At 41.2% G+C, this 24,743-nt stretch overlaps 2 long non-coding RNA genes across 3 annotated transcripts in view; one reads left to right on the top strand and one right to left on the bottom strand.

Annotated features, from left to right (window-relative positions):
- Nucleotides 1–24,743, top strand: part of LOC138752299 (uncharacterized) — a 49,414-nt gene that overhangs the window by 12,091 nt on the left and 12,580 nt on the right. The gene's annotated exons all lie outside the window — the stretch shown is intronic.
- On the bottom strand, nt 19,674–21,433 carry LOC138752296 (uncharacterized). Of its 2 annotated transcripts, XR_011350496.1 has the most exons (4): nt 21,279–21,433; nt 20,645–20,786; nt 20,476–20,545; nt 19,674–20,230 (listed from the first exon to the last, which is right to left on the bottom strand). It is a non-coding gene; the product is annotated as an uncharacterized lncRNA (long non-coding RNA). The 2 variants fall into 2 exon arrangements; XR_011350495.1 differs by having other exon boundaries at nt 20,645–21,433.

The raw sequence follows: 24,743 nt of genomic DNA, 5'->3' as shown, positions 1-24,743 counted from the left end.
GTATGGTGTGGAGGGTCTTTGTGATTTTCGGATGGATGCAGGTTTCCATCAGCACTGAGGTGTTCGTTTACTTTTCCAGTCATTTGCCACATTGTTTCATGGCATTGTATCCACTTCTTGGCACTAGAAAGTCATTGGGTAGAATTAGAAAGAATCAACTTTGCTGTTAGCCAGCTTTATATAGATTTTGGCTTTTTTGACTTCTGTTAGAGTTGAGAGGATTGAATGTTCTGGCATAGCAACACAACTACTACCATGCCAGTGCTGCAAGGAGATACCACGTCGTCGGGATCTCCCTAACCACGGTTCTGATTTCAAGAACTCTAGGTCACTGTTTGGGGCAGCTGTGGATGGAGGGCTCGGGTTCACACCAGATCTCCCTGTCCCAAGGACAGAACACATTTATTTTTCGTAATGCGACATTATATGTCTTTCATGATTAAGTTTCTTTGACGCAATAAGTTCAATGTTTATTTAGAACGAGACTGAGCAGCATTGCCATGTGAGCTATTGAAAACTGATCCCTCCTCTCAGGTTTTTAATTCAATGGATTCTCTCTCAGTATGGCTCACGCTTTGTTCAGAGTGTTGCATGTTTTCATTTTATGTAAGAAATCCCATTTGACAATGAGGAGCCATATGTGATCATTTAAAAGCTTATCCAAATTTTCCCTGTTTATGACATGACTTAGATGCATTCTCTGATTTAACCCAGTTGCCCAATGGGAATATTGTTTGAGACATGATAAATTAGCGCATTGTACACAACACACTGTTCCAACTCACCATCATCTTAATTGTTAAGAGCTGTTTTGATTTGGGACCAACACCTATCCCGAATCAAAATACAAAACTTGTGTCCCAATTACATCATTTTGGCCCTTTTGCCATTTCAGTTGCCAAACCATTGCCCAGTAAGTTGCTCTCTGATCACTGCGGAAGAGAATTTGAAGTCTTCTTAAAAGGGATGTTCAGTTGCTTACTGGATCAGAGGTCTAGTTGACCTTTGGGTTTGGGATTTCAGGATATTGCATGAAATGTTTGCCTCATATCACGGTCTGAAAATTGCATCTCGTTGTCAGAGCCATGTTGCATAGAGAAAAGAGAAATTTTGGGCCTAAAATTCCTTATGCTGTCAACTTGGGTGGTGGTTCCAGTTTGGTGGGAGATATAAGATTGCTGCACATGTTCTGTGGCATGTGAGCCTTAAAGGATGATGTAGAGTAGAATAGATCTTGTGTATGCAGCTATGCAAAACACATTCTCTTACCTGATCACTTACCATTGCAAAAAATGGCCATTGTGTGCAGCATGTGGTGGGGAAAGTGGGGAGATGGTTCATGGAGTAGGGAAGAAGACTGAAGTGGGGGACGGAAGTGGTTGGTCAAGATGGTAAGATGCAGGACATGGTGCAGGACAGGAGGCTGCATGGATAATTTGGGGAAGGGGACTACTGAGGAGATATTGAGTGCTGAGAAGTTTGATGAGAGAGCTGAGGAGAAATTTGTGAGGATTCTCAGGTGTGAAGAAAGGGTGAGGAATAGGAAATTAAAGATGTAAAGGATAAAATATTCAACATCAAGGAAGATTGGTGCTATGGCTTCTCCAGCAGTAGAGCAAGTGGGTCCAGGCCCTTTACCTAATATTGGAGCCAGGCCCACACCTCATGAAGCCCTGCACTCTAATTTTCATAAGCTTTGAGGGCAACTAGGATTTGGTACAAACAATTATGGATTTTAGATTGCATGCAAGTAATGGCACAATCAAGGAATTTTGCTGCTACACGGGCAGTCTAAAAAGAAACGTGCAGGAATTTTGAGTCAATTCCTGCACCACAATTTATCCTGCAGGACCCCCTACAACTTTTTGGAGGAAGCCTGTAGTGTAAATCGTACCAGAAAAATTCATTGACGGTCATCCACTCTACTGCACGTCCAACCTCTGGGACTGTTGCACTCAGGTAACTGCAGTCTAAAAAGGTGCTCAGTGTGAACAACCACATGGGCAGTAATTATGTAAATTTTTTTCTGCAATTTTCCTGACATTGGAGTCTAAAAACCATAATTGTCACTCTTGGCTTGGGTTGGTTCATGTCATGGTACACAAATAGTTTTATTTGTTCACAGAATCTGGATCTTAGATAAAAATTCACGTGCCGTGCACAAACATGTTTCACTGAGAATTTTTTTAAATTTAAATTTAGTTATACAGCATGGTAACAGGCCCTTTTGGTACACAAATCCATGCTGGCCAATTACACCCAATTGACCTACAACCTCAGTACGTTTTAAACAGTGGGGGAAAACTGAAGTGCTCAGAGGAAACCCAGGCAGACATGGTGAGAACATATAAACTCCTTATAGATAGTGCAGGATTCGAACCCCAGACCCAGTCATGGCGCTGTAACAGCATTGTGCTAACCGCTATGCTATCCACACTTTGGATTCTGCAACAGGGGAACTGGTTTTTCTCAAGGAGAAGGTCTTGTGTGGCTATCAACATATAGAATTTTAATATTGGTAATTGTAAACTTATCTCCTGTTCCCTTGTAAAGAATACAATTTAAAGGGTGAACAACTTAAGGCAGTGAATGTGCAAAGAGACACAGGAGTTCATCTATGCTAACCCATTAAAACCTTATGGGCCTGTTGAGAAATAATGAAAAAGGCTAAAAGAAAGCAATCTGGTGTCCGCTTGCATCAAGCTCTGGCTGGACTACACCTGGAATTCTGGAAGTGCAGTGCAAATTTAATGGAATGATGCTTCAATCCCAGGAGTTAACTTAGAAAAAAGAGATTACTTTTCCAGAATTTAGGAAGGGGATGCCTGGAACTGTCTTGTCCAAGGACGATGCAAAATCAGTTGCCGATCTTAAATCTAAAGTGGAAAAACATGGTTCACAGGAGCAGTGATCATCCACAATCCACGAAGAGACAGAGCAGGCATGAAAGATTAAATACCTCCTGCTGTTACCATACTCCACTTCATATTTCATTCTGAAGAATGTGATAGAATAGTTCCTAGGAAAAGGCTGAATTTAAAACAAAAACTACTTACTGCACTTGGAGAGCACAGATAAGGTTAAAGTCAGGAGACAATCATGTGGCATGGTTAGCATTGCGGCTCGTGCAATGCTGTGACAGCACCAGTGACCAGTACTAGGGATTGAATCCCGCACTGTCTGTAAAGAGTTTGTATGTTCTCCCCGTGTCTGTGTGGTTTCCTTTTGGTGATCCAGTTTCCTCTCACAATTCAAGGGTTGTATGTCAATTGGGTGTAATTGTGCAGCATGGGCTCATAAGGCTGAAAGGGCCTGTTACCATACTGTACGTCTACATTTAATTTCTTTTCAAAATTAAATTTAAATATAGGAGCACATAGTATGAATGGGGTGAAGAAAAGATCTAGAAGTTTCGATCATTTGGAGATCCTCCTTTATTATGTCCCATATCATGGAGCTGGTCCGCACCTGCATGACCTTGCCTTTCAAAGATTTCATGGGGGCAGCAGAGCAGTAGCATCAGGAGCCTCACTGGATGGTGAAGGGAAGATGGAGTAGAATGCCCATCAGGGAATGCCTCACAACAGGTGAAAGATTGGCTCTTACTGTGAGTTTACTGACAGTCACACATTCCTATCTGGAGAGTTTGCTGAGTCCATTAGATGTCTGCACAAGCACAACTCAAGTTTGTTCAGGTTGTGTGTCTGTCGGGTAGCGCCAGCAATGTGGGGTGAACGATGACGTAAATTGCTGACCATGTTGAGTTAATCCTCCCTGTAACACGGTTTTCTCCCATGTGCCACGGATGTACTGGCAGGTAGCTTAATTAGCGAATGTCAGTTACCCCTGGAGTAGATGGGTGGAAGGGAATCAGGGGAGTTGATTGGCATGTGTGGGAGAAAAGGGAAGAAGAGGGAAATGACTAGGAGATTGATGGGATCGCTCTGACAGCAAGCATAATACTGAATGTACAACTATATCAAGAGAAAATATGACAAATCTGAGGATTTGCAGAGTGGCATAAAACATCATCCATTTTCAATCACAGAAGCAGAGCAAAGTGATCAAGTTTCCAGTTCAGTCTTTCACATTTTATTTGTATTTATTTGTTTGTGATTTTCTAAGTTGTCCTTCCTAATACACTGAAAGCTGTCCTATTAACCACAGCCATTTATTCCTTTAAGTGTAGACCTGGTGCCAGACTATGTTACACCCTAGGCCAACTACTTGCACCCGCCCCCACCCCCCCAAAATCGCCAACTTTGATTTTCAAAAAACAGATGTTTTGCAGAAAAAATGAAAAGCACAAAACTTGAAACTGCAAATTTTAAATTGCAAGAATAAATAACAAGTCAATCTTTGATTATTTTTCTCAAATACAAAAGAAAATATTTGAACTAAAGACCACTCGGTAGAATGCATTACCTCCACCAAGGGCAACACAATATTAAAGCCTTTTACTTCACGCATCTTTAAGCCTATGTACTTTTTAAGGTTACTTGACGTAACCAACATAACAACTATCCACAAAAGCCGCTTGGAGGCTGGGTGAGGCTCTTTATTCGTGATGCATTTCAATTATTTCCAATACAAGTACAGATGTATTTAATTCCTTTATTTTAACACATAAAACTTGTGATCATCTTCTTTAACATTTTATGAAATGTCTACAAATAATGTTCTAGGATAATAATCCATAAAATCAAAAATCTGTGTTAACGTTCTATGTAAATGTCCATTTAAACGGTCAACAAAAAATATATGAGCTTCATTCACCCCCACTCCTCTACGCTGTCGCCATGTTGTACAATGCTGTACCGATCTGAATTCGCACCCTTAATTATCGCACATGCGACAACCGAACTACCATTCGCGAACCCACCGCGCATGCACCAATTGACCCTAGGATGCCAACCAACCGCACATGCGCCAGCCAGCATTCCCCCATGCGCACAAGAATAAAAGTAGCCGTGCCCAGCCAATGGACCCTGGGATGACTACTAATAAGGTAAGCGCACTTTTTCACATTTGGCCCCTACACCCATCGTCCGGTCACCCTGACATCACCTCTCTGCAGTCTGCACCCTAGGCGGCAGCCTAGTTGGCTGAACTGTAGCGCCGGCCCTGCCTGTAGCAGTCGTATCCCTTTGATTGGGTCATGACTGATTCCCGCAATGTGGGAGCGTCTAACACAGGTTTTGAGCACCCCTAACTAACAATTATTTTCTTTAACTCTAGCACTGGCTGCTGGAGGCTACACTGAAAAACCTATTTAGGAAGTTTGTCAGTCTCTGAAGCAGTTGAGACCTTTGTGAGCGAATTGACATAATTGAGAGCAAGTGTTATCATGTGCTCCCAGCAGCAATTCAATTTCAAGGGAAGTATGGGAGGGAGAAGTGGGATTGAAGCTTGATAACTTTCCTGCAGGTCTGGTTTCCTTGTATGCTGATCCTCCACTGGAATGCCCGAACTTTCATTCAACCTCCAGATTTCTCAAAATGGTTGAAGGTTCATTATTATTTAAAGAGCATCGCTTTTTTTAAAGAGTCTTCAATCTGAAGCTTGTGCAACTACAAAGATTGAGAGTGCTGAGAGGAAAGTGGCATTGGTTGCAGAGAGTGAGAGGACTGGATTTGATGGTGGGGGGTCAATTTGAAAAGGGAGAGAGGGAGCCAGGACAGGTGCAGGATGATCACTGCCACTAGGTACATGTTACAATGAACAATTCAAATCCATTCAATCAAATATTTCATGACATGTATTTTCTGCATCATTTCAACAAAGTGCCCAGGAGTTTGGACTGATGAGTGGGGGTGAATGAAGCTCATATATTTTTTGTTGACCGTTTAAATGGACATTTACATAGAACGTTAACACAGATTTTTGATTTTATGGATTATTATCCTAGAACATTATTTGTAGACATTTCATAAAATGTTAAAGAAGATGATCACAAGTTTTATGTGTTAAAATAAAGGAATTAAATACATCTGTACTTGTATTGGAAATAATTGAAATGCGTCACGAATAAAGACTGGATGATGACTGGATGCCAGATTCCCAGCAGGTAGCTCCTATAACTTTTGATTTAAATTTGATTTAGCTGTCGTGTTAAAGTTAACGATCATGATTTATCTTGTAATAGTTTTTGTGAATTTATTTTTTAGTTGGATCCAAAATGGAGCATGGCGACTTTTTGAGAACAAAGCTTTTCACTGCCACTAGGTACACGTTACAATGAACAATTCAAATCCATTCAATCAAATATTTCATGACATGTATTTTCTGCATCACTTCAACAAAGTGCCCAGGAGTTTGGACTGTGACAAATGTTATCTAAAATTACTGGACAGGGATCAAAGTTATCTAAGATTACAGCAGGATTTAGAATAAATTGATCAGGAAATTGAGCGAAGGAATGGCAGATGGAATTTAACTGAGACAAGTGCCTAGTGTTGCATTTTGGGAAGAAAAACCAGGGAAAGACTTGCATAGTAATGAACAGGACCATGGAGAATGTTGGTTAATGGAGAGAAACCCAATGGGACAAGTGACTTAGGTGGACGGGGAGTTTAAGAAAATGTTTGGCATGGTGTTTTCATTGGTCAGAATACTGCATACAAGAGTTGGGATGTCATGTTACAACTGTACAAGCCATTGGTGAAGGTACATTTAAAGTAAAGTGTGCAGATCTAATCACCTAACTGTAGAAAGGATTAAGCAAGAGAGGGAGTGAGGAAAATTCATGAGACTGTTACTGGGACTGTGGAATTTTATAAGGAGAGACAGGATAGGTTGGGATGAGAGGAGGAGAAGATGTGAATTTATAGAGATATATAAAATCCTGAGGGGCATAGATGAGGTGCTCAGTCTCAGTATTTTTCCCAGGGTAAGAGAATCGAAATTTGAAGGGGAAAGCTTTAAAAGGGACCTGAGGGGCAAGTTTTTCCCACAGTGGTTGATGACTATGTGGAATGAACTGCCAGATAAAGTGGTAGAGGTGGGTACAATTACACAGTTTAAAAGACATTCAGGCAGGCATGGTTTAAAAGGATATGGGCCAAACCCAGCAAATGGTTCTGGCAACCTGGTTGGCATGGACAAGTTGGAGTGAAGGGCCTGTTTCCGTGCTGTGTCATTCTAGGAATCCAATAGGAAATGAGTAGAAACTGAAGGGCCTTTCATAATCCTGGAGTGAAAAATCAGCTTTTAGTAGTTGGTTAAAATTGCTGCCATAATTCTCCAATGCTAATCTTTGCATTTCCCTTGCTCAAACTTCCCTGCTGACTCGAGAAGACTCACAAAAGTATTGAACTATCATATTACTCCAGTACTGGCCAATAACATCATCCCTTCTCAACAGAGCTTGTAAAAAGTTTGCTTTTGTGGATCCATATGAGTAAACCAAAGTGTATATAGGAAACTTAAGGAACAAACCCATCAGGAGAAAGACTACTATTTCTGAGAGTAATGGGTCCAATGTGGAAATCATTATCACTTGAAACTAACAAATTAGTTTTAAATGTGAATACTAATAAATCATCAGTTTGATAAATTACGTGGTGTGCTTGGTAATCTGTCGGAATTGTTTCCTTGTGCAATAAAAATGTATTCAACGTTAGTGACACTGAATGATGGTGAGGAAAGAGAGGGAGAAAGAGAGAGACAGAGACAGTGTGATTGATTCTAACAGCTGGCTACAGGGTGCTATGAATCTTGTTTACGAGAGCAGCTTGTAGTAAATTCTTCTAAATAAAGAGACAAATATACTTAAGCAATTGGCTATACATAGAGCTACTGGTGGTTGTACTTATGACAAGGATTTAATCTCTTTTTTTAGATTTTGAAGAGCATTTTATGTGGTCATGCAAAAAATAAGGCTGCTTGCTAGCCACATACCAATTCATTGTAACATTTGAGACAGCACTTTGCAATCTCCTTTCAGGACAAAGCACCACGGAGCATATTTGTGGGCATTGCATCTGTCTATGGCCAGAGGGCATCAAGCATTTATTTGTATTACCCCTCGGAATGTGCCAAGAATATTCTCTGAATTCAATTCACCAAACAGGGAAGACTAACAAAAGTTATGTTTTTTGGTTGCTGCAATTCCTTTTTGACAAAAGAATGAAAAAAGTCCATGTGAAAACTCCTAACCTTTTTTTCCTGCTGGGTAAAGGTTAAGGTGCAAATTTCACACCTGCCTCTGGTCATGGGTTTGGGTTACTTGGAGGGAAGCACTCTCAGTCATCAGCTATGTCTGCAATATTTTCTTATATCTCAATTATAAAGATAGAAGCAGAGTTTTCCTGAAGGAAAGAGAGATAGTGTTTTAAATATTTCCCAGGAAAGCATCTTCCCATTTGACAGGCCTCAGAACTTCACATTGAATTGAATTGTTTATTGTCCTTTAAACCGTGATAGGATGAAAATATTTCTTTTGTGTGCTTTCCAGGCAAGTCACTTTCTACATAGTACAGCATGTAGTGAAAGTATAAAATCAGTATTACAATAAAGCAAAGGTACAGGGAATAGTGTTAAAGAGAAAAGTATTTAGTTAAAAGGTACAAGGCATCACGTTATACTAATGAGAGGTCTGCTTAAGAGTCTGGATGTCCTTGAATTTGAAGGTGTGTGTTTTCAAATTTGTATACCTTCTGCCTGAAGGGATGAGCCCTTTATTATGTTGGCTGCTTTCCAGAGGCAGTGGGAAATGGAGATAGAGTTCAATACTCAATGTGAGTTTTTGTCACATTCATAAGTTCTGAAATTTTTACTTGCTGCAGCCAAAACCAAGACACAAATGCACAAAACTACAAATGCATGGCAGAAAAATTGATAATAAATATCAAAAGTTAGATTGATAAATATTCACAATGCAAGAAAAAAAAGTGACATTTCAGTAGTGCAGACGGGTCTTTTGATGTCCAAGGGTAATTGATGGTTGGTGTTAGAGTCGTATAGAACAGGGAGGTCAGGAGCCTATTTCTTTTGGCTTGTATGGAGGGGTATGTCCACGTCTGCTGCAGGCTTGTTGGTGACTGACAAGTCCGATGCGGGACAGACAGGCACGGTTGCAGCGGTTGCAAGGGAAAATTGGTTAGTTGGGGTTGGGTGTTGGGTTTTTCCTCCTTTGTCTTTTGTCAGTGAGGTGGGCTCTGCGGTCTTCTTCAAAGGAGGTTGCTGCCCGCCGAACTGTGAGGCGCCAAAATGCACGGTTGGAGGCGATATCAGGCCACTGGCGGTGGTCAATGTGGCAGGCACCAAGAGCTTTCTTTAGGCAGTCCTTGTACCTCTTCTTTGGTGCACCTCTGTCTCGGTGGCCAGTGGAGAGCTCGCCATAGAACACGATCTTGGGAAGGCGATGGTCCTCCATTCTGGAGACGTGACCCACCCAGCACAGTTGGGTCTTCAGCAGCATGGATTCGATGCTTGCGGACTCTGCCAGCTCGAGTACTTCGATGTTGGTGATGAAGTCGCTCCAATGAATGTTGAGGATGGAGTGGAGACAACGCTGGTGGAAACGTTCTAGCCTATTAGTTGCTGGATAAAAACTGTTTTTGAACCTGGAGGTTCTTGGCCTCAGGCTTTTGTACTTTCTGCCTGAAAGGAACAATAAGAAGAGATTGTGACCAGGATGATGGGGTCTTTTAAGACGTTGGCTGCGTTCTTGAGGTGCCCTGAAGGGAATATGGTTCATCAATTCTATTTTCTTGAGAAGAAGAATGAAGTGGTGGAGAAAATGATGACTGAATCTCTTTGAACCATAGAAATATGAAAACTTGATTACATTAGAAGAGGAACATTTCTACAATGGAGATAAATGCTTCAATACACCACGGTGCATTGATACAATGAAGAATGCTCTTATTTATTGCCCCCTTGCTTTCAAAAAGCAAAGCAGAACTTCCATATAATGTAACATCAAAAATATTTCTGAAAATGCTTTCCTGTTCAATGCCTGGATGAAATTTTCTTGATATGATACAGTGGTAAAACAAAAATTAGTAATTTATCAAACAATTAGAAAGAACATTTTGTATGTTCAGACAATAACAAAAGAGCCCAGTATTTGTAATATGAATAACAGGGGAACGTATTCTTGCCTGTTTCATTTTCATGAGGTTTTGCATGCTCCATTGCTGCAGGTGGGACAATCTGCTGCCCTCTGTGGGGCATCAGAGACTTGTGTGAACAGAAAAAGCATCTGTGAATCCCTTTCACTGATTCGATGGGAAAAGATGCCACCACTAAACTAGAATTTGTAGAGTAATCAATTTAATTTCAAATCAGCAAGCAAATAAAGACATGTAGAGAAACAAATAGGTGCAAAGAGAAAGCAAAAGACATGAATATATTTTAATGTTGAATTTAAAGATACAGCAAGTCAATAGGCCCTTCCACATGCCTCTCAAATCCACCAATTAACCATTTTTGAATGGTGAGAGGAAACAGGAGCACCTGGAGGAAACCCATGCAGACATGGGAAGAACATGCAAATTCCTCACAGACAGCACTGGATTCGAACCTGGGTCACTGATACTGTCATAGCAATTTTAAAATTATTTTTTAAAACTAAAGGCTTATCATATTTTTTTTTAAACTGGTTATTGGACTGAAATACTTGAAGACCAGAACTCTAGGATTTCAACATGTTAGAGCAAGAACCCAAATAGTTAAGATGTATATGGATCTTACAATGGAAGTGCTAGATTTTTGCAATTAACTGCATGTCTCTGCTTATCTCAATTTGTTGTTCATTAAGTCAATCTCAATCTCAGCCTAATATTTGCAGAAGATTTTAGCTCAAGACAATTATTATTTAGGGTGCAAAACATTCCAGGCTTTTTTTTATCCCTCCATCTTAGTTAAGGAGAAACAAACATCAAGTTACTTATCCAGTGACCAATGCAGTACATTTATGAACACGGTGGACAAGGACAGCTGAGCAGCTGGCATTGATGGGTCCTTTAAACAAATAGGCTTCAAGGGTTCATGTTGAGGCTCTTGCGTGGCAAAGGAGAATTGCTTCTCGGCTGCCTTTGGGACTGCAACTGTGCTAACTTAGACGAGGAAATAGTTTGTCGATGAAAACGAGAAAGCAATCCAGTTATTTGCAAGTCAAGTTTTCTATGTAAAGGTTTAGCACTTGGCCTGCAAGGCATAAGCCAATCTGTATTATCCATGTTCTGTTATCAAAGCGGTATTTACCTGAAAGGGCATTGTTGTCAAGAAATTATTGAGATGCAATTGGTGCTTTTGGTGAAGAGCCAGACAGTCCTGTAAATTCAAGCCTTAACTTTAATGACTGTGCACCCAAATTTTCTTCCCTCTCCCCTCTTCGTAACTTAAAACTAACATTTTTCTCTCTATCCCAATGGTGATAAAAAGGTATTTAATCTGAAATATGATTATTTTTCTTTCTTTTCCCACATGCTGCCCAAATTGCATTATTCTCTGAATTTATTCTGATTGGACCTCTCCATTTGTTCAATTTGTGTCAGAGTGAAGGAGTATGGCAGAAAGCAAATCAATTGAATCAATCGAGTGCAAGCTCCTCTGTGAGATCAGTTCCTCTTCCCTTATCCAGGCTCAAGTGCTTCCTTTGGACATTCGTTGTTCCTTCAGAAAGACAAAAGCTGAACAGCAAATGTGATTTGCACCAATTGTACTTTACAGAATTCACCTGACTGGAAACCACACAATACTTTTGTATCGTACCTTCATCAATTCCTCTGTTCCGTTCTGGCACTGATCAGGTTCTGCATTCAAATTGAATTTTGTGAGAGAAGGATGTAAGAATGATCTCAAAATGAACCATTAAGAGATAATATTTAATTTTAGACTTTTATTAATCCTTTGAAAATCACAGTTGATTTCAGATAGATCCAAAAGCACCAAAAGTAGAATTCATTTTTATGCTCTTTAATAAAGAAAAATTGACAGAACCTAAACCTGTTATTGAGATGTATTCACAAATAGTTAGTTAGGTTTAAATTAACCCAGAAATAACATTAGCACATGCACACAAACACCAACAGAAATTGAAGACACACTATGCTTCAATATTGATCTTATTCTATCGATTTTGAAGTTCACCATTAACAAGCTCTTAAATCCCTTCTCATTGATAGAAGAAGCATCAATGGGTGTTGCAGCAGTGTCAGATCTAGCAATTTTTTTCTTGTGAAAGAAGATGCCAGTCATACTCACTTTAACAATATAGATGTTGCATTTGGTGTGATGGATTTATGCAGGGGGTTGATTGGAAATGTCTGAATCAGTTAGAAAATGCTCTGTTTAGAATTGCAATCAGAAATCAAATCTTGTATGATTGGATTTTAGTGTATATAAATTTGATCACAGAACTATTTTTGGTAGTAAAAAGTGGACTGAAATTTCACTAATAAACGTTTTTCTGTTTTAGATATTTCAAAATGCTAAATTTTGCTGTCACAAGCATGGAAACAGAGATCTTGAATAATATTTTGTCTTCTGTCTGTATTTAATTCATCCAATGCCTCCAGCAAAGAGATAACTGCATTAACTCCCAAACTTTTAGAGACCTGCTATTTCAGAACACTATCCCACTCACTTATTTTGTTGAAAGTAGGCACTGAGCAGTCATCTTCATTAGATGTGAGGAGTTGCCAAAAAGGATGATTTACCAGACAGAGAAGATCAAGATTTGCAAGTTTCTGCACAAATTTATTTGTGATACAATCCTACTTTGTACCCTGAGAATTGTTGTTTGATTGGAAATTAACTTGCAGGAATTACAACTTGCAGTTGTTTATCTTTGATGTATTTTTTAAAACATAATATCTATCAAATATGCCATATTCAGTAGCCCGTTAATAAACATTCTTTGTCGTGACATATCACAAGTATGTCTTTATGCTGCTTCAACAAGAAGCCCATCAGAACTAGCTCTTTAGTTTCTACATTTTGGCATTCTTGACATCAGAGTAAGTGAAATCTTTCCTCCATTTTTGATGGAAGGTAATATTAGTTCAGGTGAAAATGGTGGAACTGCCAGAGCTGCCACTGGTGTGGACCCAAGAGAGGGAAGACATGATGCTGTTCAGAAGGGTTCAACTGACTGGGGCATAATGCTGGCATCTCAGAATAAGTGTGAAACAGCCTGTGAAAGGAACCAATGGTTTTTGTAAATGAAATCATGTAACCACGGTGTCTGTGCCCAAGATGGTGGTGCCTGTGTTCGGCAGCAGCTGTGAGGGGTTGCAGAACTTGGGAGCAGAGAACTTAAACAGAAATGGGGAGAACACTTCCACCCCCCCCCCCCACCCCACTATTGAGAAAGAGAAGCAGATGAGACAACCCTACAGGATGGTGATAACAGCAGCGAACCAGCGTTGAGGGGCTCAGTGGCTGAGGGACTCACACAGGCTGCGGGTTACGGATGACTTATGATCGAGGGACCCACATGAGGTGCGGGTTGCTGGAGACTGGCTTGTGGCGACCAGGCATCGGAGCAGAGTTTTGAGAGGGTGATGATGGCAAGAAGGGCACCCGAAGGACCTCAGGTACTGAAGACTTCCTGATCGTGTCAGAAATTTGGATATGGAACTGCAGTCTATGAGGGAGCAGAGACTACGGGAGCACTGGAGGTGAATCCACAGACACTGAAGGTACTCCCTTTTACTTCCCTATCTCTCAAATTCTTGGGGCACCGGGAAACACTAATGGCTACTCTTTCTTTTCGTTACGGCAGACAGAAGGTAATTTCACTAAATATTGCATGTTTTGACAATAAAATAATTTTGAATCTGCCTACTATCTTTGTACTGAGTTAATCACATTGCCCGTGAAAACACTGTTGAATAGAAGTGGAAAATGTGAAAGATTCAAACAATTTGAAATCGTCATGGAGCTAGTGTGGGCCATTACGATAAACAATTAATAATTTGCTTCCTGAACACTTCTGGGTGTATTTTATGGATTTTAGGGTACTGATCAAGAAAATCACCTTAAAATGTTCCTATCAGATATAACCTATTTTATATGCAGCCTATTTTTGTGATTACCTGTCATATTTTAAGTCTACTTCAAGCATACAAAATCATGAAATTCATTTTCTGCATTCGCACTTGGACTTCTTCCCTGCTGATCTTGGTGAAATCAGTGATGAACATGGTGAAAGATTGCACCAGGACATTGCGACAATGGAAAAGTGGTATCAGGGTCACTGGAATCCATCAATGCTGGCCGACGATTGTGGGAGAGAGGCATCAGATGTTGAGTAAAAATGAAAATCAGCATCAAAACATTTTTAGGTCCATTGAACTAACGCAACGTGTCAGCGTCATTATACAATAAAACATGCTAAATTCAATAGAGCTAACTTAATGTTTCTCCAACTTCCTATATGATACAGCAAATCTGAAACCATCTTCATGTACAGCTTGAAGTTGTCTATCATAATCGCAAATTTTTCTTCAGGAAGAAAACCTTTTTGGAAAAAAAAATGTTGTCCAATGTTTTCAGTAGTATGGTCCACCATAATATGGAAACTCCTGGCCTGAGATCTTCCTTACTCAACCATGATCATTGTTAGAAATCCAACAATGGTTCAGTGAAGGGTTACAGAATAGAATCAATTAATTTCTACTTGTTTGGAAATTGACGATTTTCTTTGAACATAGATATCGACGGTATTTTTAACATTGATTGAACAAAAATAGGCTGGATAGACTCAATGTATCAGGCAGCATTATGGGAGGAAATTGTCTGTCAACATTCTGGTCATGGTCTTTCAACGAGACTGGAGTAAAACTTCTTCACAGTAGGCCTACCTTGAGAATTCGCAGTGGAGTAGTAAAACTGCAGATGCTCAAATCCTGAGTGGAAAATTGGAGGCTGGAGGGTCTCAGCAGGTCAGGCAGCACCAACGAAGCACGCAAACCAAAACTTTGACTAACCACTCCTCTCCACCGATGCTGCCTGATCTGTAGAGTCTCTCTACGTTTTCCCTCAAGATCACATATCTGCAGTCTTTGAGTTCCTCATTTATAACATTGATGGCTGGCATGATTGCTAAAATTGTGAAGATTTTTGAAAAATTTAATATTTCTTAGTTATTCAGTGGTTCTCAACCTTTTTACTCCACTCACACACCAACTTAAGTAATCCCTGATTAATTTCAGAGCACCTATGACATCCTATGGTTAGTCAGGGATTACTTAAGGTGGGTCGTGCATGGAAATAATAAGGTTGAGAACCACTGCCCTAAATCCTCTTTCCCTTTGTTTCTTTGTGTCACCAGTTTCTCGGCTCTCTTGAATGTGTTTTCCTTTATGTGAATAACACTTACCCAGATGACACTTTTGCCTTCAAATTTTCACATATTTGTTTGCATGTTTCATTTGAGTTCTATTTCCTAATCTAATCAATAATGAAAATTTTCATGCCATTAATATAAGGAAGGTTCTATAATTGAAGAATCAAAATTTGACAATGAAAATCAATGTGATTTCTATCCTTTTGATCCAAACGGAGGAAAAAATGCACCTTGATTGAAAAATGAAACCGACTCTTGCTCATTTCAATTCAAATTACTTAATTGGATAAACCTCCTGGCAGAACATTAGCCAATTAAGAGAGGGGGATAAGTATTGTATTTACTGCAAGCTTCTATCTTTTCATGAATAAGCTCCAAATGGTGCTCAATATTTCTGATTTAACAGTCTCCATTTGATCACACAGGAACTAGGGCAGCCTGAAAACTTTCTCAGAATGTTTATGAAACAAATGATCCTGGAAATTATATTTCAATTCTTTGATGGTCTAATTTTCAATTATGACATAATTCTAATTTAAAATAAATACTCCTCCAAAGGAGAAAAATAATCAGTATAAGTTTGTTTTCCTTAATGCAGTTTTCATGGATTCTCTTATTGGCCCCTCAAAGAAAAGCCACTGGCAAGAAGTCTGGGAACCCTTCACCTACTTACTCCTTGGGCTGCGTCTGGGAGTGATCCCCTGAATGAACCTGAAAGGAGAGAAATAAATTGAAGACTAGTCAGATTAATTAGTTATTCCTTATTGAACTGATCAGTGAGTAGAGGTTTGCATAAGATCATCCTACTTGAGTGGATGATTAGACATCATTGGACTAATACTGGTTCAGTAACAAATCTAACGGAATTGTGTGAAGATTTAAAGCAGGTTACTCTATTTATGCTCTTCGATAATTTTGCAAGGAATATATATTTTTGCACCACAAGAAGCTGATTGTTCCCTACAAAAGAGTGGCAGCATCTTTTTCAGTGAATATGATCGGATGCTTGGAATACAATAGTTCCTGGTGACGAGCCATGCTTGTGCCCAGCAGAATCCCAGCATTTATGAATAATGAGTTTTTCACCAGAAAGTCGCCATTTCCACAGTGTAATTGGAGGAACTTTGCAGTTTGCCTGCAGCTGTTTTGCTTGCCCTCAGGCTGTGTGTGAAACCTTACTCCAGTTATACAGCGGGCCAGACAAAGAGGCACCAAAACAGTTCCCACAGACTGCAACTTGAACACTGACCTCACTGATGCCAAATGAAGGCTATTCCAGTCTAACAAATATCAGGATTTATTTCAATTTAGGGTATTTGATGGAAATTAATGTTGCTATAATTTGGTGGAAAACCGCAAGAAGGATAAGGTATGAAGGGAAATTGTTTGGCAAGTCATTCATTTGCTGTGCCCCCATAAAAATGCAATATTATGTGTGAGTGCTTATCTGTTCACTGCCATCATAAGGACAGTGCTCCTATATTAATCTTGTGTATTAGGCCATAGAGACCTCATACAGAAATGAGAACCATTTCTTTCTTAAAGGCCATTTTTAAAAAAAATAATGATTTGCAGTGCTTGCTTGCATGCAAGTCAACAATCCTTGAGTACATACTCAGCAATTTGGAGGTGGTGCCCTGATGCTCACAGGCCAAAATTAGTTTGGTGTTTGTTTTAAGGAATGGTACTTCAGGGATCTTCTGTGAATTTCTTTTTAGTCCTTTTGTCTTGCTTGTCATTGACCTGGTGCAGACATGGGTCAACATGTATGCTGAAGAGTTCTGGTTCTACCTCTCCATAGCTGTTCTTGATCTGAAGTTAATCAAGACACCAGTTGGGTGGGAATGCAGCTTGGTACATTGTGGAGTTGGAGAAAATTGCAATGAAATGGATGCATGCGCCACAGTAATATTTGTAAACAAAGACTTAATCAACTTCAAATGAGATATTGATTAGCCTGTCCTAACTGCTTCTTGAGTGTCTTGGTGTCAAATTTTATTTATTTTTGATGCATCTTAATTCCCATGATAGTTCACGACATGAAAGGTATTAAAAACAAAGGCAAATTATTGTTGGTTTCACAGATGAAGAGAGATGTTTAAACTCAAACTGGAGCAAGAAAACTCAAATCAGGGTATTGAGATGAATGAAAGAAGAAATGTGCCAATGGAAATGGAAGAAGAGAGTGATCAAAGCCAATTTGATGAGAAGAGAAGATTGGAAGGGGAAGGGGTTGGGGGGGGGGGGGGTGAAGAGGGAAAGGAAGACTTGGGAGGGTGGAAACAAGGACCCATGGAATGAATTTCAGAATGTGTGGGATGGCCATGTAAAACAATTTGGCAGTCAGATCTAAAAACAGAGAAGATCAATTGTTTTGCAATTTCTGCCAAAGAGAAGAAGTATTTTTTTAGTGCCCAATTATGCTACATAAACATTTGAATATTTAATTTTTTATGAAGCATTGGATGTAACTCCAACTTAAATTATAACATGCTTGGGTTTCATGTAATTTACGGTGTAATTGATTAATCCGTACTGAACCAAGTGGATTATGATTTATCATCAAACTGATGAGCGAGCAATTATTTTTCCCACCTGCTTCAAGAAATTGGATCAGGAATGGAAAGCTCTAGAAGGAGGAGATGAGTGTGGATCTGTCTGCCCTTCTAGTATTCCTTGGTTTCTGATGAGATAAAACTTAGACTCACTGTCCTTGAAAGGAAGAGACTCTTACTCATCTATAAAACATGAAACTCTTCTACAATTTGTAAATGTTGAAAGTTCATGTTAGAGTAACACTGACTCATTACCAGCTTTCACACTGGCACTTAAAAATGGGAATTTACCTGCCAGTATGAACGCTCCATCTGGTATGGGGGGAACCAAATTAACCCAGGAATTAACTGCCTAGGGAGGGTGTATCATTGCCGATCTGTTTTGAATCAGCATACTGGGGAATCACACTATTGCGAATGGACTACCCGGTATGCTGGGACCCATTAGTGATGCAATGATACCATCCTTGCGTGCATGCATGTGATTGCATGGTGAGGAGTTGAGTAGCAAGTAAAGATTTTCTGTGAAAAATTGTCTCAAACTGGGGACAAGCTCCAGGTGATCAATAACCTGAAGAGTCTTTGGGTTGTTGATCACAATGGTAGGTGTGGGAGGGACCAACTGGACTGGCCATTCTATGACCTCTCCTACCAGATCTGGGATGCCAGCCAGTCAGCAAACCCTATGTCCCTGATCTCGAACATGCAGCCCAATGAAAGAACTCCTATAGACTCACCAGCGCCTTCAAACAGCTTGGGACCAATCAAGGAGACCAACGCCCCTAGTACCTCAACCTTATTAACATTCAAGAAGTTGGATATGTATGTGGACGGGAAAGGAATGGAGGATTGAGTGTAGGTCAGTGGGGTTAGGTGGGAGAAAATGTTTGGCATGGGCTAGAAGGGCCAAGTTGGCCTATTTCTGTCCTGTAATTGTTATATGATTATATGCCTATATGGGGTCAACCGAGGAGACCAACGCTCCCAGTATGTCAACTGGCCCCAGTACTTCAACGGTCTCCAGTACCTCATCTGTTTCTGTGGCACTGACTCAACAGCAAGGTAAGAACTGCTTGCGCATCTGTCCAATTTTTCTTAAATGTTTTGTAAGTGCTTGCCCATGAAGTTCCATCTTTCTAATTCCCCATGTGTTCCATTGCTCTCCTGGAATCAAGGGGAGGAGGAAGAGGAGGAAACCAACCCAGACGCAAGAGGTCACCTTAGAGATCAGGGGCTTGCTCTGCAAAATTGACCACAACAACCTGGACCACATCTGCCTGTGTCAGGAGAGTCAAGCGGAGTGGGAGGAGAGGATGGTGCATTGCCACCAAGAGGTGGAGAGGCAGGAATGGGAGGCTGACCAGCAAGAGCGCCAGAGAAACGCCAACATTTTCACTGATGATCTCTGACATTCATCAGGAGATGTAGCCCCAGACAGGCCTTATAAGGGACCTGATCTCCATGCATGCCACCAGCCTCCTCCCTCTACCATCAGCCCTCCTCCCTCCACCATCAGCCCTCCTCCTTCCACCATCTGCTCACCTCCCTCCAGCCTCTGACCTCCTCCCACCAGGCTCCTCTCTCCTCTCTCTGCTATCTGTCCTCCCTCCACCATCTTCTCACCCCAATGGACCACCCCATTTACGATCCTGCCCCCACAGCACCAAACTATTCTATGCCGGCGAATGGGGAGGAGAGCAGGACACTATTTGAGGCAGGCAAATCTTTTAACTCTCCTTTTACTTCCACACTCCTGCTCTTATTGGAAGATGAAGTTTAGTTTATGGTTGATTGAAAGTCTTTTATTTGATGATAATCATGCATAGTTTTTTCGCATTGTTAACTGTTATAAGTGTTATAAATCTTTGTTCATTACTTCAAATTTGTTGTTCCACCTCGTTTACATATCTATTGCACAACTTTGTTAAATGTGCAATAAACATTTACTTAAAATTTTACTTAAAATGGACATAATAGCCTCACATCTAGCCTGTTGGCCCTCTGCTGTTGTACCCTGATAAGAAACTCTTATCTGGCACAGGGAGATCTGCTACCTCAGTGATCTACTCTAGCAAGATTAACATATTTTAATTTCACATATGTTATGTAGGACACAACAGGCAATAACAACATCAGACACAAAAGGGGTGCTAATATAAAATCATTTGGCCAGGCATCTCCAGCGACCTTTGAGCTGTCCAAAAGCATTGTCCACAAACATCCATGGGGAGCTCAGATGGTAACTGAATTTTCACTTCCGTTGAGCAAGCACATGGTGGTGCACAAACCCCTTCATCAGCCAATTCCTGAGTGGGTAGGCGGGTTCCTCAATCAAATGTGCAGGGATTTCCACTCCGTTAATGATCTTGGATACCTGGGAACAGAGCAATGAAGGTATAGGTTTATCACATAACCTCTGACAGCACAACCAGCCAGTGCAGACATTTCTGTGGCTGTTGAACCATGCAAGAATCAAACCTGATCCCACCCCCCCCCCCTCCCCCCCCACCCCAGTCATCCCCTACCTGTAAATATATACACATATATAAATCACTTCAGGCCTTTTCACACTGTGGAGTGGGGCATATTGACTTACTTCATGTGGGAGGAGCTACCTACCTGCATCCTCGGCCTTTCTGTAAATGGACTCGAGCATCATGGGTGCGACCAGGCCAACCCACATACACATCTGTGAAGTTGGAACCACAAAAGCACAATGCTTTGATTGATGAACAGAAAACACTGATTGGTGAAGACAAAAAATTGTAACTCAGGGCATGACGCTTACCAGCAGTGGTGGTCAACAACAGCTTGAAGAACAATGGAGTGCCACCCTTTTTGATTGTAGTAGGCTGCTTTGTCATCATGTGGGGCAATGATGAGAATAGGTGTGACATCGATGGCACCAGCACACGTTGGATTCCCCCTTTCTGCAAACACATCGATTGTCTCCTGAAAGTTTTCTTCACTCAGCAAGTCAATGAAACATTTCATGAGGGTCTCTCTCAAAGTGAAAGTAACTTGGGGCACCATTGTGCTCACAGTGGAGACACCCATACTAAAAGTACATCTGATGGATTGATACTCACAAGGGGTGGCATACCACTACAAAGCGATGGCAAGTCTGAGCCAAGGGTCTATGTGCTTTCGTCCATTTGTGCTCCTGTGCCTCAGTTCTGGCTCAAGGAGCTTGATTACAAAGTTGAAAGTACTATGAGACATTCTAAAATGATTCTGTCCTCCACATTCTTCTACTATTATATAATCGTTCAAAATAACCAGATGTCTTCGTCTTCGGTTGGTCAGCTCAGCTTGAGTTTCCTCCTCAAACTCCTCCCTGCTTTTCCTCAATTTCTCCAGGAACATTTCCCCCCCTGAGAGCATGTAAACAGCCTTGATAAGGCAACTCCAACAGTGTTTACCTCATCTCGTTGATAACCATGTTGATAAGATCGGCCCGGGTGGTGAGAGAGGCACACATTTTCAAGACAATCATATGAACCGCATTGACATTTGCCATTGCTCAGAAGTGGAAGATCTCATTTTCTGTGAGTATATAAAACATCACTCAGGACATCACTGCTGGAAACTAGCCCCCCCCCCCCCCCCTCAATACCAGGTAGGTAATGTGAAAGGACACACAGAACCGGATGTCCATGATCCAGTGTGAATGGCCTAACCAGTATTTCAAAACGGTTCATTTACCTCCAAGTTAGCAGGTTGCCAAAGTGAAAGGGGTAGCTCCTCCCACATGAAGTAAGTCAATATGCCCCACTCCACAAGTATTAGGAGGACTAGATAGGATTGTATATGAGACAGTTCTTCTTATGCAAGTGAACCTGCTGTGTAATGATGAGTAAAGTTGTAAATTTTGTTCATGATCTCTCAATTTTATTAAGTATTCAATTATTTGAGCTCTTTTCAAATGCTGTGGTGTGTAACTATTTATAAACAGATAACGAATGTAAACAAACTATGCAATACAGAGAGAACAAAAAAAATCAATAAAGTGCACAAGAAAGAGTCTGTAAATGAGTCTCTGATTGAGTTTGTCATTGAGGAGTCTGATGGTGGATGGGCAGCAGTTGTTCCTGAACCTGATAGTTCTTGTGGCACCTATATCTCTTTCCTGATGGCAGCAGCGAGAACAGAGCATGTGCTGGGCGGTGAGGGTCTTTGATGATTGCTGCTGCTCTCTGATGGCGGCGTTCCCTGTAGATCACACATGTCAAACTCTGGCCCGCCCGCGATGTAATTATATTTGGCCCGCAAGATCATATTAAATATATATTAGAGTTGGCCCGCTGGCCGCTGCGCCTGTATAGCGCATGCACACTGAAGGTGAAAATGAAGACGCCGGAGGTGTGGAGGGATCTCAGAGTCCCGAATGCCAGCACTCAGCGCGCCCGGCTCCCGGACACACAGACGCGGCTGGAGTTGGGGACCATCCTCGCTGGGTCTGCGCTTCAGCGGCGACGCCGGACCGAACGTCTCGTTGGCGATGCCTTCCCCCTCGCTCCGTGCGCGGCGGACCCTGCCTCCCGCTCCTTTTGTTGGAGACGAGCCCGGCCCCGTGAGATCGCAGTTTAATCCCTCTCCAACCATGGGAGGGGGGTGGGAGCAACGCGCTCTTCTCAGCCAATTCCTCCACCGCCCCGGACGCCGGCGTTTCAACGGGGGGTTCGGGTGCCTTCGTCAGGCGACCGACCTGTTGGTCCAAGACAAGGGGAGAGCGTACAAACTCCACACAGACAGCACCTGAACTCGGGTGAACGTGGAGCTGCGACCCCACATTCCACATCAGGACTGTGTGTAAGATTGGGAGCAGTGAGATGGAAGCTTATTTTGTTCCTGAGATTTAAGCCTTTCTTGGGTTGGGGGGGGGGGATCCTTCTCTGACCACTTGCCTAACAATTAACCTAATCAGATGTGGAGTTACCACAATACAATAGTTCTCAACCTTTTTCTTTCCACTCGCGTCCCTGTGCCATTGGTGCTCTGTGATTAGTAAGGGATTGCTTAAGGTGGTCTGTGGGTGGGAAGAAAAAGTTTGAAGACCACTGCTTTAATCATCCCTCATTGACTCGTCATGTGCACGGTTTCAGAACGCTAAAGGAAATGGGCCAATGACAATTTTTCTCAAGCAAAATATTTCAGTAACAATTGGGTCTAGAGCAGTGATTCTCACCCTTTCCTTCCCACTCACATCCCAGCTTAAGCAATCCCTTACTAATTACAGAGTTCCGATGGCATAGGCCTGTAGATGTACTCAATAGTGGGGAAGGTTTTGCCTGTGACGTCCTGGACTATGTCCAGTATCTTTTTGAGAACTTTACGTCAGGGATATTGCTGTTTCTATTACCAGACAGTGATGCAACCAGTCAGCACACTTTCCACCACACCTCTGTGGAAATTTGGCAAGATTTCTAATGTCATACCAAACCTCTGCAAGCTCCTGAGGAAGTAGAGGCACTAAGGTGCTTTCTTTGTGATGCCATTAGTTTGTTGGGTCCAGAAAAGAGCCTCCGAGATCTTAAATTTGCTTACCCCCTCCATTACCTATTCCTCAATGATCACTGGATTGTATACCTCTGGCTTTCCTTTCCTGAACTATCAGCTCCTTAGTTTTGGTGCACCAAGGTTGTTGTTGGTGTACCATTCAGCCAAGTTTTCAATCTCCATCCTGTGTGCTGACTCATCGCCTTTTTACAACCCACTACTGTGGTTTTGTTGGCATATTTGTAGATGGTATTATTGTCATACTGAGCTACACAGTCGTAGTGTAAAGTGAGTAGAGACCTGTGATGCTCCAGTACTGAAGGAGATTGTGGCGGAGAAGTTCTTACCATTTCTTCACTGATTGTAGTCTGGCGGTGAGAAAATCCATGATCCAGTTACACAGGTCTTGGAGTTTGCTGATCAGTTTTGAAGGGATGATGGTGTTAAATGCCGAATTCTAGACGATAAAGAGCATCCTGATGCATGTGTCTTGACAAACTATTTGAATAAAGATTTATTGCTATGACAATCTTCTGATGCGCTCATGTGACATGTTTGTATGTGCTTCTGAGAGGGAATAGTTTGGACAACAGTGAAAGAAAGATAAGTGGTCATGAATTGCAGGTGGACAATTTTGGTTGGGTGGGACATATGAAAAGATTAAGAGATTATTTTGGAGAGAATCCTCATAGAAAGATAAATATTATTCCCCTAGTGAAATTGGACAACATCTGTTAGTCTCAGCTACAGAATTGGATAACTAGATTCTGCTCCAACGATTCTACTGCACTAAAAAAATAAAAGAAACCTATTTGAGAGCACCTTTGTTCTGCATATTGCGACACACACACAGGATGTTTCTGAATACTCAGTAATAAAGGTACAAGTCTTTTCTGTAAAGTGCCCTTCCGCAGATTGTAGTTTCTCTATCAGTCCCAGAGGCTGAATTAGTGAGAGGGGTTATGGCAACTGACCCTGAACAACAGCAGAAAGCTGTGCCCTTAAAAAAAATAATTCTGAGCCCAAAAAGAGCTTTTTGTTTTAAAAAGGACAAAAACTTGCAGCATATGGTTCTTAAGAGTCAAGTGAAAGGGTTGAAATTGTCACAGAACAGTAAATAATTAGGCTGAAGATAATGTTATAATCTTTCCTTTTTTTTCAAGTGAAGGTGAAAAAGTCTCCTGGCAATATGCCCCATCTGTCAATGTATGTAACTGAGATGGATACATTATCAACAGGCATGAAATTCCTGAAAAGGTATTTTACAACATAACATACCCCACCAAGCGACAGAACAATATTCATTTTCCAAATGTTCCAAAATGTGTTGTCTATATATTTCTAGAACGGTGCCAAACTGTCTTCCATTCCATTTGGGTAAAAAATAT

The sequence above is a fragment of the Narcine bancroftii genome, chromosome 2 (genome assembly GCF_036971445.1).
Source record: "Narcine bancroftii isolate sNarBan1 chromosome 2, sNarBan1.hap1, whole genome shotgun sequence".
Lineage (NCBI taxonomy): Eukaryota > Metazoa > Chordata > Chondrichthyes > Torpediniformes > Narcinidae > Narcine > Narcine bancroftii.
Note: the sequence above shows the minus strand (reverse complement) of the source record. Positions and strands in the feature narration are given on the sequence as shown.